Source organism: Amblyraja radiata, chromosome 5 (genome assembly GCF_010909765.2).
Source record: "Amblyraja radiata isolate CabotCenter1 chromosome 5, sAmbRad1.1.pri, whole genome shotgun sequence".
NCBI classification, from domain to species: Eukaryota; Metazoa; Chordata; class Chondrichthyes; order Rajiformes; family Rajidae; genus Amblyraja; species Amblyraja radiata.
In genome coordinates this window covers 80,357,034-80,374,410 of record NC_045960.1, presented here as the reverse complement: position 1 = coordinate 80,374,410, position 17,377 = coordinate 80,357,034, and the positions used below count along the sequence as shown (strand labels likewise).

The following is a 17,377-nucleotide window of genomic DNA, read 5'->3' as shown; positions in this document are numbered from 1 at the left end:
TCATTTAAAAAAAAGTATAACTTCTTATTGAAAGTTAAAACTAATGGCTATTTGAGGAAAAGAATTGGTTCGAGTATAAGAAGGAAAATCTCTGCTACAAAAGCTAAAGCACAGGGAGATGTATAACCAATGTGCTACTACAACATCACTGCTCTGCAATGCTTAATTACAAGTTGACAGTTTTACTTGACAGTTATCACTATGAATGTAGACAAAATAATTTGTTTAAAATCTGACAAAATGCAATAAACCATTGCAGCAGGAAGTTGTTGTTTTTTTGTAGATGGGGTGCTTGTGTTTACCAATTATGTTTAGTGTTGAAATCCTACCCAAATATAGTCTGAATAAAATGTATTGCGGTCTGAAAAATAATTGAGCCAAACCACAAAGGCAAAATTCAGTCCTTTTACAGTTATTCTTATTTGCTGATTTTTAATAAGATATTGAGTCAGTAATGCAGTTTTTGGGTCAGAGAAGATAAATGAAGAGCAGACAAGCAAGCTTTTAGTGTAGGATTGTGCTGGGTCAGTCAATTTTCTAGTGTGTCACAGAAGTGGGATAAATGAGGCCTTTCTTATAGGTTGCATTAGCAAGGTTTCACATTCGCTTTTCACCACTGCTTTAAATTGAAATTAATAAACAGGAAACCTATATTTTTAGATTCATGTTGCGTGTACGCTACACTGGATGCCTGTTGTACTTGGCTGCAAAATGATGACTGGTAGTTGCAAAAGCCAGTAAAAGAGAAATGGTCACGAGAAGAAACTACAATTTACACTGAGAAATCTCATGTTAATAAATTTTAAAACTTTAAAACAGGAGGAAAGGTTTAAAAATGTACTTTCTATATACTATTAAAAGTCTCATCTTATAAGTTTGTGTGTATATGTCTGTATGTGTGTTTGTCGCTATGCGGCAGCGCTGAAAAATGTCCACATTCTTACACATTTTCCCGTCCATAATCAGGTTCCTTTCAGATTTGGTGCTATATTTCACAAGTTATTGATGATTAAAGTTTTTTAAAAAAACAACTTTGAGAAGAATAACTGGGACTCTGCTTTGAGGATTTTCTGGCAGCTTCCAGTGATGACGTCACAATGGCATCTCGCAGTCGTCCAATCACAATGGGATCTCATTTACATACGCTGACAATGGGATCTCATTACCTACGCTCTTCACGCTGTCCTGACTCACATGGATAGACAGGGCACGTACGTGAGGATGCTCTTCATTGACTATAGCTCTGCATTCAATACAGTTATCCCCACCAAGCTCACCACCAAACTCCACCAGCTAGGCCTCAGCTCGGCAATATGCGATTGGATCCTGAACTTTCTGACGGAGCGACCGCAGGCAGTGAGACTGGTCCCGCACCTGTTCTCCACTATCACCCTGAACACCGGCACACCACAGGGCTGTGTACTAAGCCCCATGCTCTACTCCCTCTTCACTCACGACTGTGTTCCTGCATTCGACACCAACACCATCGTGAAGTTTGCAGACGACACAACAGTAATTGGGCTGATCGCCAACGGTAATGAAACAAAATACAGAGTGGAGGTGCAGAACCTGGCGGACTGGTGCGCACGTAACAACTTGTCACTAAACACCTCCAAGACCAAGGAGCTGATTATTGACTTCAGGAGGTCCCATAATGGAGAATACGCCCCAATCTCCATCTACGGGGAAAGTGTGGAGAGAGTGTCCAGCTTTAAGTTTCTGGGCACTCACATTTCAGAGGACGTCACATGGTCCACCAACACCGCTGCGCTGGTCAAGAAGGCACAGCAACGACTGTTCTTCCTGAGGACATTAAAAAAGACTGGTCTGCCCCAACAGCTGCTGACAACCTTCTACCGCTGCACCACAGAGAGCATATTAACGTATGGCATTTCTGTGTGGTATCTCAGCTGCACGGAGGCGGAGAGGAGAGCTCTTCAGCGCGTCGTCCACAGAGCGCAGAGGATTATTGGGACACAGCTACCAGCCTTTGAGGGCATCTACCCCACATGGTGCCTCAGGAAGGCCGTCAGTATCCATAAAGACTCCTCACACCCTTGTAATGGACTGTTCGAACTACTTCCCTCCGGCAGACGTTACAAGGCCTTCTACGCCCGAACCTCCAGACTCAGGAACAACTTAATTCCCAGAGCTATAGCGGCTCTGAACCGGCCCTGCTGAGTGCCCCCCATCCCCCCTGGACTGTCTCCCTCGGATGGTCATGTCGCACAGACACATCTGCACTTTAGTCTGTTGAACAGTTTTGACGGTTTTACTGTTCTTTTTACAATCCATATTCTCGGGATATCTAAATACAAATTTTATTAGTTATTTATGTTATGACATTGGTTGGAAGCTGCATACCAAATCTCGTTGTGCTTATGTGCAATGACAATAAAATATATTATTATTATTATTATTATTATTATTATTATTATTATTATTATTATTATTATTATTATTATTATGTCACAATGAGATTGCAGCCCTCCTAGCTCCAGCAGGTGCAAATGCATTTTTCTTAAAGTCACAGAACTTAATTTTAAAAAAATTCAAAATGAGGGAGTGTGAATCAGGCGAAATGAGCAGCCCCTGCGCAGTTGGGGGCTATGGGTGAGTGGTGCAATATTGCGTTGGGGGAACGGGTTAGGTTGGGGCAACGGGTGAGTGGTGAAAACGGGTTGCATTGGGGGAACGGGTGAGTGGTGGAAACGGGTTGCGTTGGGGGAACGGGTGAGTGGTGGAAACGGGTTGCATTGGGGCAACGGGTGAGTGGTGGAAACGGGTTGCATTGGGGCAACGGGTGAGTGGTGGAAACGGGTTGCATTGGGGCAATGGGTGAGTGGTGGAAACGGGTTGCATTGGGGGAACGGGTGAGTGGTGGATTATTGCGTTGGGGGAAAGGGGTACAACGGGTCCAACTTGGTCTAGTTTATCTTAAAAAAGGAGAACGTGGACACTTATTTTTCAGAGCCTCTGTGGGCATGTTCAGTCCTGATGCAGGGTTTCTCCCTGAAACAACAGTTCCTTCCCACCACAGATGCTGCTCAACCTGCTGAGTTCTTTCAGCTGATTGTTTTGAGGGATATGTATTTTGTCACAGATTTTTTTAAGCCAATCACATCAAATTGTTAAAGTTTAATTTAACACTGGCATTAATTCCAGATTCTTGCCTGCCCCATTATTTTAATTGCAGAAATGTAAAAACATTCTAATGTATTTTGCTTACTAATCTGCAGTCTTGCATCACACGGGTGAAAGTGGCAGTATTTCTCTACTTGTGGCTTCCCACAAACAACTGAGATGAATAGGTAGTTAGATTGTAAATTGACATTGCTTCAGGGAAAATGCTGGTCAAAATAACTGATGAACTCTCTACTCTGAAAAATGCTACTATATTTATAAGATTTATTGGAAGAGGCAGACTTGTGTTTAGCTTAATGTTTCATTCAAAGGAAGGTTCTTCTGACAATCTAGCACTGCGCTTAGCCGAGTGGAATTTCAATATTTTATGCAACAATTACCGATCAGATATTTTTCAAGTGGGTGTAACAGGGAATGTCAGCATTTGTTGGCAACCCCGATGCCCTTGCAAAGGTGTTAGCATCTCCAGTCTTAACCTTTATGAATTGGTATGGCGGTACTCCCAGGCATGTTAGATAGACGTTGCATGGTTTTGACTGAACTATGTATAAACTATTGTGGAACCTTCAGATGGTAGTGTTCCCATGCTCCTACTGCCTTTGTCCTCTCCAATAATGTGTGGGTTTCGGAGGTGCTATTGAAGGAACTTGGCGGGTTATCGTCTGCATATAATGAATGATACACATAGCAGCCTTGCTGTGCCAATGGCGAAAAGAGCGACTGTTTTAAAGTGTTGGGTGGGGTTATATTCAGAAACAAATAGAGCATATTCATTCACATTGCTGACCTACCTCATAAATAGTGACAAGGCTTTGAAGAATTGGAATCTGAACCACTCTGTAGAATACACATGACCTTTTGCCTGATATAAATATAACTGCCTAAAAATCTTTGATTTTATTACTTCCCTTAAATTTTAGTAGATTTCCTAAATTGCTATCATATTGCTCGGAAAAGGTTAGTTGTGACATTCACAATTTTATGGTGAAGTTTCCGACATTACAATAGTACCTGTCTTTCAAAAATACTTAAATTACTTCTGAGTGGAACATGTTGTTATTTGTGAGGATTCCTATTCAACTATCTTTTTCTTGGGTAAATATTTCTGAGAGTGGAACGTCTGTTCAAATATCTTGCCTGTGTTATCATCAAATTTAGTTGATAAAGATTTAAAGTATTCCTGTTTAATTTGTTTCCCCATCATTAGATAATGCCATATCCATGAACTTAAAAAAAAACAGCTTAAATATTATTACAATCCCTTTGATTGTGGACATTTAAATGGGATGAATGGCTGTTATTTTCATTCTAAAATTGGATGCCTCAGAAGCTTTAAAGATTAGTTAGAAAGTTCAGAGATGTGTTATTCTCATTTCACTTTGTATTCATTTGAAAAGAAAATGCTTCCAAGAATTTCATGGATGCATGGATTTGTTTATAATTCTTAATGCTGTGCACAAAAGACAGCTCTTTTAACGATAAACTGTACCTTATTTAAGTTTAGATCAGAATAGGTTAACAGGACCATTATAGTATGATGCTGTTGCTTCCAATTTTATACCTGCTGTATTTTGAGCTGTTTTGACTCTTCAAATTGAGTTTGACTTAACTGCAGGAACTTTGGTCATATTATTACAAACCTTTAACATCCCTCCAAAGCTTTTGCGTTGAACCTTGTAGAGATCAAGTCAAGTATCCTTTATTGTCATTAAGACCTTTCAGTCTGAACGAAATTTCGTGCCTTGCAGTCATAACATAGAATAAAACAACAAAACACACAGTAAACTCAGATTTAACATCCACCACAGTGAGTTCACCAGGCGGTCGAAGCTGCCGAAGCTGCCGTCCTCCAGTCCAGCGGAGGAAGCTGTTGTTGCGGGAGCTCCGGAAAAACAGGTCACCAACCTGTGACGTGCGAGCTCCCGACGATGTCGTCCACTGGGCCCGGTGCCGAGCCTCCGAGGCTCCGAAGTCGGGTCGCTGCCGCCGGAACGCCGCCACAGCCCCGAAGACAGGTCACCGCCGCCGGAACGCCGCCACAGCCCCGAAGTCGGGTTGCCGTCGCTGGAAAGCCGCCACAGCCCCGAAGACAGGTCACCGCCGCCGGAATGCCGCCACAGCCCTGATGTCGGGTCGCCGCCGCTGGAAAGCCGCCACAGCCCCGAAGACAGGTCACCGCCGCCGGAACGCCGCCACAGCCCTGATGTCGGGTCGCCGCCGCTGGAACGCAGCCACAGCCCCGAAGACAGGTCACCGCCGCCGCAACGTCACCACAGCCCCGAAGTCGGCCAGCCTTGTGTTGGTAAGTCCTGGCTGGCTCTGCCTCCGAAGCCTCAGGGTCGGTTCCAGTTGGAGGCCGCCAGCTCCGCCATTAGGCCTCAGCGCAGACGGAGACGGAAACGGGGGATATGACAAGAAAAAGGTCGCACCCCCCCCCGAAGGAAGAGACCAAAACATGTTTCTCCCACCCCCACTCCCACACATACACAACCTAATAAACTAAAATTAACTAAAACAGGACAAAAGGAAAAAAAAAAGAAAAAACAGATGGACTGCAGGTGATATTTCAAGATTTGCACAAAAAAAGAAAAACCTTCTATCTCACTAACTTAACACTGAATTTAATTATTGACTTGACTGATTTGTTCCAAAATATAGCCTTTATGTAAAATGCACAGGTCATTGTACAAGGGCTTGGTGTCAAAAGGTGGTGAGAATATTAGTCATGATGAAAATAGGGCTTTCAACAGTCTCTTGTTTCCACTGACGAGTTGTGAGGATGATGCCTGGAGATATCATTGCTTTTTCTTCCATATAACCATATAACCATATAACAATTACAGCACGGAAACAGGCCATCTCGGCCCTACAAGTCCGTGCCGAACAACTTTTTTCCCTTAGTCCCACCTGCCTGCACTCATACCATAACCCTCCATTCCCTTCTCATCCATATGCCTATCCAATTTATTTTTAAATTATACCAACGAACCTGCCGCCACCACTTCCACTGGAAGCTCATTCCACACCGCTACCACTCTCTGAGTAAAGAAGTTCCCCCTCATGTTACCCCTAAACTTCTGTCCCTTAATTCTGAAGTCATGTCCTCTTGTTTGAATCTTCCCTATTCTCAAAGAGAAAAGCTTGATCACATCAACTCTGTCTATCCCTCTCATCATTTTAAAGACCTCTATCAAGTCCCCCCTTAACCTTCTGCGCTCCAGAGAATAAAGACCTAACTTATTCAACCTATCTCTGTAACTTAGTTGTTGAAACCCAGGCAACATTCTAGAAAATCTCCTCTGTGCCCTCTCTATTTTGTTGACATCCTTCCTATAATTGGGCAACCAAAATTGCACACCATACTCCAGATTTGGTCTCACCAATGCCTTGTACAATTTTAACATTACATCCCAGCTTCTATACTCAATGCTCTGATTTATAAAGGCTAGCATACCAAAAGCTTTCTTTACCACCCTATCTAATATCTAATAATCTAATCTAATCTAATCTAATATGAGATTCCACCTTCAAGGAACTATGCACGGTTATTCCCAGATCCCTCGTTCCCAGATCCCTCTGTTCAACTGTATTCTTCAATTCCCTACCATTTATCATGTAACATATTTACATAGCCAAGGAGCATCATTAAAAGAACTTGACACGGAATGTTTTGGAAAATAAAGCAATTCTGCAGAAAAGGACCCAGTGTAGACAGTCTTAGTCTTGCTAAATTTAATCTTGTCACCAACTATCTTTTTAAGCTACAGGTTAAATTTGAACCAAATGCAGTTTACAATTTTCCAGCAAAATGTTTAATTTGACTTTTCCTTTATGTGGTGTCGAAACATAATATCTGAAATCACATGTATATAGAAAGTCACAGATTGCCAATTTGGGCTGTATTATCTGGGAAGATTACTGAAGTAGCCAAGCTAATTACAAGGATGCCAAAGAACAAAATGCACACGTAGTTACTGCATGGAGCCATGCAGCCCATCAAGTTCAAGCTAGCTCAATGAAAAGACATATTCAGATTGTTCCATCTCTCAGCAATCATCTCAAAGTCCTAAAGGAGTTTACATTTTGAGTACTTATCCAGAACTTACTTTGAGCACAATATTAGAATTTGCTTTTATTATTTCTGGGAGTGGTACGTTACAAGCCCTTCAGAATTTCTGTTTAAACAAAGCTTTGCCTCATGCCACATTTGCCATTTTGACTTTATTCTATTTTGTCATGTCTTGAGTCTTGCAGTGTTGGCTATTTTCTCTCTTTCTATATATTTTTATATTTTTGTCAGATTCCTCCACCAGTATCCTGAGGAGCAAAATCTCAATTTGCTATGGAATCCTATCTCAGAACTAAACTCCTTCGGCTCTTTAATCTTTATAGAATAGTTCTTCGGTACTGGAAGGTTTTCACATCTTTCCTAAAGTGTGCTGCTTAGAACTGCACACACAACAGTAAATCACTAATCCCCCATGCAACTATAAAAATATCCTGAGCAAAACACTAAATGTCAGAGTAACTCGGCGAGTCTGGAAGCATCTGTGGAGGGAATGGATAGGTGATGTTTCGGTTTGGGACGCTTCTTCAGGCTGAAATATCCCCATGGTTTGGCACCTGGCTCTCCAGGTGACGATTGCCATCTCCGTTTCTACTCGCTGAAGTCTCTTTTCCTGTACCTTTCAACATAAATGTGAGAATAAATGTCTTAACAATGTTATATTAAATGTGTGTAGTGGTATCAATTAAAAAAAACATCTAGTAGCCCAGATAATCCATTGTCAGACATAATCGCAGTCTTGACAAGCCAGATTATTGGAGTTATGCTGTATTTTAAATTGTGGCCAAATTCATTGTTTTCTATAAGTTTAACCCAACATCCTTGCTCTTCTGTCTACTTATGGCCTATCTGGTCTTGTAACTGCTTTCTCAATGTGTTCTACCACTTTCATCTCTCAATTCTTGTGCTCTTTTAAGAATTGGGACCTTGTTAATCTTGCTTCTCCTTTCTCTTCCCACTGAAATTGTCAAACTCGGTGTCTTTGGTGTTAAATTTCACTTGCCACCTTTCCATCCATTCAAAACAATCAATTTACATCTTTCTCACAATTTACTGCACCCCCCTTGCTGGAAGATTTGGAAATGACACTTTGCACACTCATGTCCATTAATACATGATGTAAATGCAGTATTACAGATCCCAAGAGAGCTTCACCATATAATAAATTCTACTCTGGAAACCAACTGTTTAAGTACTGTTCCTGTCACTTGGTAAATTTTTCACGCTGTCAACTTTGCATTCGATTGCCCCCTTTTTATACCCTGAGATTCCATCTTAATAACAAAACTATTTATGTGACAGCAATTTAATTGCGTTTTCAAAGTTCATATATACCACATTAACCATATTTACCTCATCACCTCTTTCTGTTACCTCATCAAAAAAACATCATCAATTTGGTTCAACCCAGTGATACTTCGAGCTGGAGCGCTGTGTCAGGCAGTTGCTCTCCTGAGTGGAGATGTGAGATGGGCAATCACTTTTCCATCTGGAGTGGTGGGAGGGGAGGTGGGGGTGCTAGGGTTCACATTTGCAGTTGCAGCCCTCTGACCAGTGATCACATACTTCTCCCGCAGCTCTGGGGCAGGCAGTTCTCTCTCCCCGCCTGGAGCTCTGGTCTGGACAGTTATCCTAGTTTTGGATTGCCTCTTCTTCAGCCTGATCTACTGAGTGTTTCCATTATCTTCTATTGTTATTTTGCATTCACAATTTGAAAAATATACCCAAAAGTATGAGGACTGAGAAATATAACATTTTCCTTGAATTACGTTTTATTCATTATTATGTGCTTGGTGAAAGTGCACTGATATTTTTTGATTTTGTGTATCCATTATCCACTAAATACATTTCTATTCCTTGACATGAAACTTTAAAGTAAATTTGATAGAGACCAACCTAACATGACAACAATCTCATGCATTGCATAAAGTTAACCATTTTAAGATTGCGACAGAGAAAATAGGTAAGCTTATCAGTCTTTGTAGTGTGTTTTGTCTGACGCTACTCCATTCAGACCTTGCAGTTTCACAACAGGGCCAACAAACTCCCTAGGTCACAGTAACCTTTTTATTTTGTTGCCTCTTACAAAAAAAATGTTTGCTGTTCTTTGTCTTGAACAAATATTTAACCAACCAAGTTATTTCTCATTTTTTGAAAATGATACATGCCATTTTTCTTGCCTGTGGTTAGTAGGTTTTGGATGCCCAATTTTTTCCTTCGTGGATCGAATGTGCATTTATTTCCATTTAACAAATTCGTTTTTCCTCTAGTTTTTATTTCTCAATGCATGTTAGCTTGTATCTGGGCTACTGGGGAGTAACAGGTCAAAAACGCAGGTCAAAATTTGGATTGAGTGACATTGCAATTGGCGAGATACAATTAGTACAAGGATTCATCTTTATTATTTCACTCAAGCACGACATAAATAATGTTATATTTTAGAAAAGGATAGTTTCTTTTGAATTTTATCTTCAAGATCCTCAAATACAAGTAGCATTCTTCAATACTGAACCAGATCATAATGATGATTTAATAATTTTGACTTTTTTAATATTTGATTTTCTTTTGCATGACTTGGTCTTTTCTTTTAAAAATTAACAAATTAGTTTTGGTATGAACTTCACAAATGCTTGCCCCTTTAAGAGCATAGCTGGATTTTATCACTTGACTTCCTCTTTTCATGATAATAATAATAATAATAAATTTTATTTATGGGCGCCTTTCAAGAGTCTCAAGGACACCTTACAAAAATTTAGCAAGTAGAGGAAAAACATGTAAGCGGAATGAAATAAATAGTAGAGACATGACTAGTACACAAATTAAAGACAGAATTCAATTCAAAACACAATATGAGGCAATTCAAGCACAGATGAAAAGGGAGGGGGACGTGGGGCTAAGGATAGGCAGAGGTGAAGAGATGGGTCTTGAGGCGGGACTGGAAGATGGTGAGGGACACGGAATTGCGGATCAGTTGGGGGAGGGAGTTCCAGAGCCTGGGAGCTGCCCTGGAGAAGGCTCTGTCCCCAAAACTGCGGAGGTTGGACTTGTGGATGGAGAGGAGACCGGCTGATGTGGATCTGAGGGACGTGAGGGTTGGTAGGGGGAGAGGAGGTCAGTGAGATATGGGGGGGCCAGATGGTGGAGGGCTTTGTAGGTGAGGACCAGGATTTTGTAGGTGATCCGGTGGGAGATGGGAAGCCAGTGAAGTTGTTTGAGGACTGGAGTGATGTGATGCCAGGATTTGGTGTGGGTGATGAGTCGGGCGGCTGCGTTCTGGACCAGTTGGAGTCGGTTGATGTAGGTGGAGCTGATGCCAAGGAGAAGTGAGTTGCAGTAGTCCAGTCGGGAGGAGATGAAGGCATGGATGAGTCTTTCAGCAGCGGGAGGTGTGAGAGAGGGTCTGATTTTGGCGATGTTGCGGAGGTGAAAGAAGGAGGTTTTAATGACATGGCGGATGTGAGGCTCAAGGGAGAGGGTGGAATCAAAGATCACGCCAAGGTTGCGGGCCTGGGGAGATGGGGAGACAGTGGTGCCGTCGATGGTGAGAGTGGGGTTATTGATTTTGCTGAGTGTGATCCATATTTAAAGCTTCTTAGCCTGCCTCATCTTCACTTATGGTGTCAGCTTTGTTTAGTTGTATCTGCATATTTGATTTAGTAGATCATGGGTTCATGCCTACTGCAGGGACACGGTCACATGGTCTAGATTGCTGTTTCAAATCGACATTGAAAAGGGTTCTGCATTGTTGGAGGTACTCTGTTTTGCACAAGGTTAAAAACTGACTCTGTTCAGTGGATATGAACGATAAGCCAACCTCCTCTTCCTTTACAGTATCGGCTTGGCTCTGTGCTCTCATCATGGAGTCAGCAAGTCATGGGTCCAAAGCCTTTCCATGGACCTCGGCAATTTTGGTGTGATATTTTGCCTGTTCTGCGTTGTTGGATGAACCATTTTTGGATAAGGTGTTAGACCTTGGCCTTGTCCATTTAAGTGGATGAAAAAAATCTCTTGACACTATTTGGAGAAAAGCGGAAGAGTTTTCCCAGTATTGTCGTTGATATTTATTTCTCGAGCACATGCCACTCTGTGCCGATTGGTTGTGGTGTTTGTCTGCAAAACGATGTCTGCATTTCAAAACAATTTACTGAAATACTCTTGAGGATGAAAGCTAACGTTTCTATTTTCATGGATTTTAAAATGTATGCCTTAAAACTACTTTTCAAGCCGATTACACCAGTGATCTTTTCAAGAATGAATTAATATGAAATGAACTGTTAATGTTCCCTGATTAGTTTCTTGATTGTACATTGCTTAATGATACTGCAGTTAGTTCTGTCCTCAAAACATTTTTTCGATCTGCCTTCGAACCCTCCTCTGAATTTTATTCACTCTATTGTGCCTTCTCTGTTTCTTTCCTCTTACTTGCTTTCCTGCACAGTCTTAATATTTGTCATTAGCACTATTACTTAAACTTATCCCCCTAGTCCTCACCTTACACCCCAACAGCCGTTGCGTACAGCACATAATCCTCTGACGTTTTCGCCACCTCCAATGGGATCCCACCACTAGCCACAGCTTCCCATCTCCACCTCTTTCCGCTTTCCCCAGAGACCATTCCCTCCACAATTTCCTGGTTAACTCACCCCTTCCCACCCAAACCACCCCCTCCCCCGGTACTTTCCCCAGCAATCGCAGGAGATGCAACACCTGTCCCTATACCTCTTCCCTCGGCTCCGTCCAAGGATCATGACAGTCCTTTCAGGTGAGGTTCACTTCGCCCTCTTCCAACCTTATCTATTGTATCTGCTGTTCCAGGTGTGAGGCTCTGAGTTGTTTATTTCCATTGAAATGAAGAGATTCTGCAACAAATCAGCTGTCCTTAATTCCTGTGAGGAGTTCAACAGTGGAGTGCCTGAGATCCTGTGCTGGAATTCTGGCGATCCTGGCCAGCAAGTTTTTTGGGATCTCCACATTTGCCTATCTCAAACTCGGCCTTTTGGCTAAGTTCAAATGTAGTATCTGTTCTTTTCTGTCGAGGATGAGGATCGCGGCTCTAGGACCAATTGAAATTGGAGATCACGTTGGTGACCAGGAGTCTGTCAGTTGCTAGCTTAGAGGTGGATTCATGCTGGTTGGTTAACCAACCTAACACCTCATCCAGTCAGAATGGCAGCAGCAAATGGAGCGGGAGGACAGGGTATCCGGCGAGTGAGCATGAAAGACCTCAGTGAGGCGAATCCCTTCTCACGGGACCTGTTTGTCGGGAAGGTCTTGATGGACGCCTGCCAAGGACATTTACTGTCTCCAGGACTTCCCTGGTAACGGATACTTTGATGCCACTTTCAAGTATCCAACGGGATGGCAGAAGCTGATGCAAGACTTCTGGGCGAAGGGGAACAAATCACCGCTCTCCCCGCTGAAAGTGCAGCTGATCTTCACCCTCCCCACCCAGAAGGAACGGATGATCACGGTGCACATGTTTAACCCACATGTGCCCATCGTGGATGTCCTTGCCTTCCTTGCTCGTTATGTCGAGGGAGCAGGGAACTGTGCGGATGTGAAGGGCTTGTTTGGGATCTGAACGAGCAAGCAGCAAGTGAAGATGAAGCTGAGGGTGGACGGGAAGGGAGCCAACATCCACCCTCCCTCGGTGTTCGCTATCGGAGAGAACCCAGGCTACATGATCTACGCGGGGAAACCCAAGGTGTGCAGGAAATGCAACAAACCTGGGCACATGGCAGCACAATGCAGTGCAGTTGTCTGCAAGAACTGCAAGCTGGAAGGCAACGAGACAAAGGACTGCCAAGTGAGCAAGAACTTCAACCTGTCGTGGGGAGGCAGGCCACCTCAACAGGGCATGCCCTAATAGAGCCTGCATTGGATATATTTATTTCTCGAATAAAGTATATTTTGAAATAAAAAATCTCAAACTTGGTGGCAAGCTGACATTTGGTACCAATTTGATAACATTTCCCAATGAGTTTCTGATGTTATATAGTAAATAGATGCATACATTCCTGATTTTGGGAGGAAGGGAAGAGATAGGTGGGAGTCCAGGGGAGGGAGAGAAGAGGAAGGGAGGGGCAGTACATGTGGGAATGAGAAGGGGTGTTAAAATGATTAGCATCTGGGCGATCCGGTAGGCCTTGGCAGACTGAGCACAAGTGTTCTATACTTGGTCTCACTAATGTGCAGGAGGCCACGTTGGGAACACCAGATGCAGAAGATGAGGTTAGAAGAGGTGTACGTGAACCTCTGTCTCACCTGGAAGGACTGGCGGGGTCCCTGGATGGAGACGAGCAGGGGACAGATGTTACAATATCTGTGGTTGCTGTGGGAAGTACTTGGGTCAGCCTGGGATGAGTGAACAAAGGAGTTGCAGACGGAGCGGTCTCTGCAGAAGGCAGCAAAGGGTGGAGATGGGAGGATGTGACTGGTAGCGGGATCACGTTGGAGGTGACAGAAATGGCTGTTGGAGTGAAAGATGAGGATCTGGGGAACCATCCTTGTTCTGTAAGGGGGGAGGGGGAGTGAAAGAACTAAGGGACGCAGAGGAGACATAGCAGACTGATGCACCTTTGACAGATGGGGGGAACCACATTTACAAAATATAGAGGACATCTTGGTTGTCCTAGAATAGAAAGCCTCCTCTTGGGTGCAAATATGAGTGATCATTTGGTCAGGTGGCACCCATGGAGAGAGAAACTGTTAATGTTTCATGTCAGTGATTTAATCAGAACTGATAAGGCATTATAAATTCATAATAGTCCTCCATCCGAAATAACTGTGTTTCAAAAGTTCAGCCAAGGCTTGTGTCTCTAGGTAGCTGTCATAAAAATATTTCCAAAAGCTAAATAATCTTTTTCTAAATTATTTACATCTGTTTCACTTTGCTGGAGTTAAAGATATAATCCCATGCTTAAAAATGTGACCATTGTCTGTTAGTAATGGCAATTGGAAGTTGGTAAAAAAAAAAGCCTTTTTAAACTGTTTTTCAGGAAAAGCAAGCAGGCTTTGGCCTGATCAATGCTGATTTTTGTTTGAACTGATAAAGCAACAACTAATGACATCTGGGGTGTTAGTGCATCGTGACCCTGATCTACCCATTTGTTAACATGTGATACCTCTCCTTGTGGGCTGAGTATTGTGATCTATCACATTATGGAAAAAATAGTACAGAAGGGTTGTTTCATTTTGGATCTCCAATCGAGCTGGGACTAGAAAGGTGGCATCTAATTGAAAGGTATAAGGTAAAGAGGTTTCAAGCTGCTCAAGAGCAACTACATGTATTCATTATGAACTTGGGTTTCGTGCTAATTTTGATTTTTAGAGGCCTTGCTGGTTATAAACAGATTTTGACTGTTGGTTGGCAGCCAAGGTGTAAAAACAGTTGATTTTACTGAATGTTTACCAGTATAAAATGAAATTCACAGCTTAAGTGTCTGGAGCAAATACTGTTGTTATAGCAGTTGTTAATATGTAGGGAACTGAAAGTATTCATTGATTTGTAATAACATGTCTTTTAAGATATTCTTTATGTGACGTAAAGTAAGAATGGAGTATGGTGTTAACACTACAGAAATGTATCTTGTCTGAGAGTATCTCTCGAGGTGACTTAATGCCCTATTTATATAAGCTAGAATTATGGAGATTTTATGTTTACATCTGAAATATTGTATCAAAAGTTACTCTAAGCAAACAGAAACATAGAAAATAGGTGCAGGAGGAGGCCATTCGGCCCTTCGAGCCAGCACCCAGTGATACCAGAAATGAATAAGGTTGGTAACTTTGGTAAACTGGGTAAATTAAAATGTTTCGAACCCTGAGCTATAGTTTGGTGATGAATGGAACTAGGGTGTTTTTTGTTAGCACTCTGATAGACGTAGCTTATTTTCAACAAAAAAATAATGAGAGGGAAATGCTCTTCAGCCTCAACTTGGAACACATTTAAGTTTCTACCTTTTTGGAGACATTTAGAAAGCTTGGTTTTAAAGCCCATTTATAGTCCCGTCAGGTAAGAACCAAATACAGGCTGTTCCTCCCGCACCCCCCACCCCCAAGGGGAATTTATGTCACGTAAACCAATAAATGCAAAATGTGAAAGAAACAACTAATTTTGTGTTTTTGTTTTAATCAACTCGTTTCTCGATGCATGCGCAGGTGTACTGTTCATTCATGAGTGTGATGGCTTCATTTTGGTATCTAACTGGTGGCACAGCGGTAGAGTTTCTGCCTTACAGTGCCAGAACCCCGGGTTTGAACCTGACAACGGGTGCTGTCTGTATGGAGTTTGTACATCTCCCCAAGACAGCGTTGGTTTTACTCGGGTGCTCTGGCTTCCTCCTACATTCCAGAAACATACGTTTTTTTAGGTTAATTGGCTTGGGTAAAAAAATTGTAAATTGTCCCGCATGTTAGTGTGGGGGAATCACTGGTCGGCGGGGACTTATTGGGCCGAAGGGCCTGTTTCCACGCTGTATTTCTATACTAAATTAAAACAGATGTATTCACGATTTTATTTCTTACTTGCCCTCAAGATTGTCTGAAGCAGGGCCCGGATAAATGATCATGCACGCTAAATATTTCACTGAACGTTAAAGTTGATATTTTACAAAATTTAATTTAGTTAAGAGATACAATGTGGACACAGGCCCTTCGGCCCACCGAGTCTGCGCCAACCAATGATCACCTGTACATAAGATAAATTTGTTATCCCAGTTTTGCAATCTAGGGGTAATTTACAAAAGCCAATTAACCTGTATCTTTGAGAGGAAACCTGATCATCCAGAGAAAACCCAAGTGGTCACAGGGAGAAGATACAAACAGCACCCAAGGTCTGTATGAAACCCGGACGGACTCTATAAGGCAGTAACTCTACTGCTGCCCCATTGTGCCGCCTTAAAATGCAAATTCTGGAAAAAGATCTCTGTGCAAATGTTGGGCTTGGTATATCTGCAGTGGAACACAAAATCAGAGAGAAAATTAGTGCTTTTCAAAAGCATACATTTTTCATACAAATCAGTTGCCTCTCTGAATGGATACGTCAAAATTTCAATGCCCATGATGGACTGGGCAATGTCTACCACTTTCCGTAACTTCATTTGTTACTTAACCAGTCAAAATATTCTCTATCATACACCTGTGGGAGAATTCGGTGACATACCAAATCATCCCAATCTTCTAAGGAAATAGACTACAAGATGATTAGAATGGTAAAGAGTTCCATGTGGAAATATAAACATATTGCATTGGCCAGTTTGGAATAATCTTCAGATTCTGGTGTACATCCTGTATAATGAATGAATCTCTCCAGCATACCTTCTTTTCCTCTATCCCCTTGATATTGCAGCAAGTTGTTTCTTTGTAGTTGGGGTGGTTGAAGGGAGGTGAGGGGTGGAAAGATTGATTAACTCCAAATTGCTGAGTCATCTTTACCAGTGTGCAGTATTTTTTTACTAACACACACATTAGCTTAAAATGTAAATTTAAATATTTTATTGCACTAAGATGGCTTCAAAATATTTATAATGGCAATTTGTACAATTAATTTTCATACCACATAAACTTTTCTAATTGTGCAACTCTGCGCTCTGTGGCTTTCCCAGAGATAACATTGCATGACAAAAGAATTTACTCCCTATTTAGAAAATCAGCCAAACTGATTTCTTGTTTAGACTCTAGAAATACAACGTGGAAACAGGCCCTTCGGCTCAGAGAGTCCTCGCCGACCAGAAATAACTACACTAGCACTATCCTACACTAGGGACAATTTACACTTTACACCAAAATCTATTAACCTACAAACCTGCACGTCTTTGGAGTGTTGCAGGGTGCAGGAGCACCCGGAGAAAACCCATGTGGTCACAGGGAGGACTTACAAACACCGTAGAAACAGCACCGCAGTCAAGATCGAACTCGGTCTCTGGCACTGTAAGTTCAAGTTCAAGTTCACATTTATTGCCACATGCACCAATTAAGGTACAGTGGAATTTGACTTACCATGCAGCCATACAAACAAAAGAGCACAATACACAATAGAATATAACATGAACATCCACCACAGTGGAATCAACATTCTTCGGAGTCGGTCACCAACCAGGTCTGCTCCCCATGTTACCGTCCACAGGATTCACGGCCGAAGCCTCGCGTGTGTGCTCATGTGCGCGG

At 42.2% G+C, this 17,377-nt stretch overlaps 1 protein-coding gene and 1 pseudogene across 3 annotated transcripts in view; both read left to right on the top strand.

Annotated features, from left to right (window-relative positions):
* greb1 (growth regulating estrogen receptor binding 1) overlaps positions 1-17,377 on the top strand; it is a 200,158-nt gene that overhangs the window by 11,216 nt on the left and 171,565 nt on the right. The window lies entirely within an intron of this gene.
* LOC116973878 lies at positions 12,190-12,364 on the top strand (annotated as a pseudogene).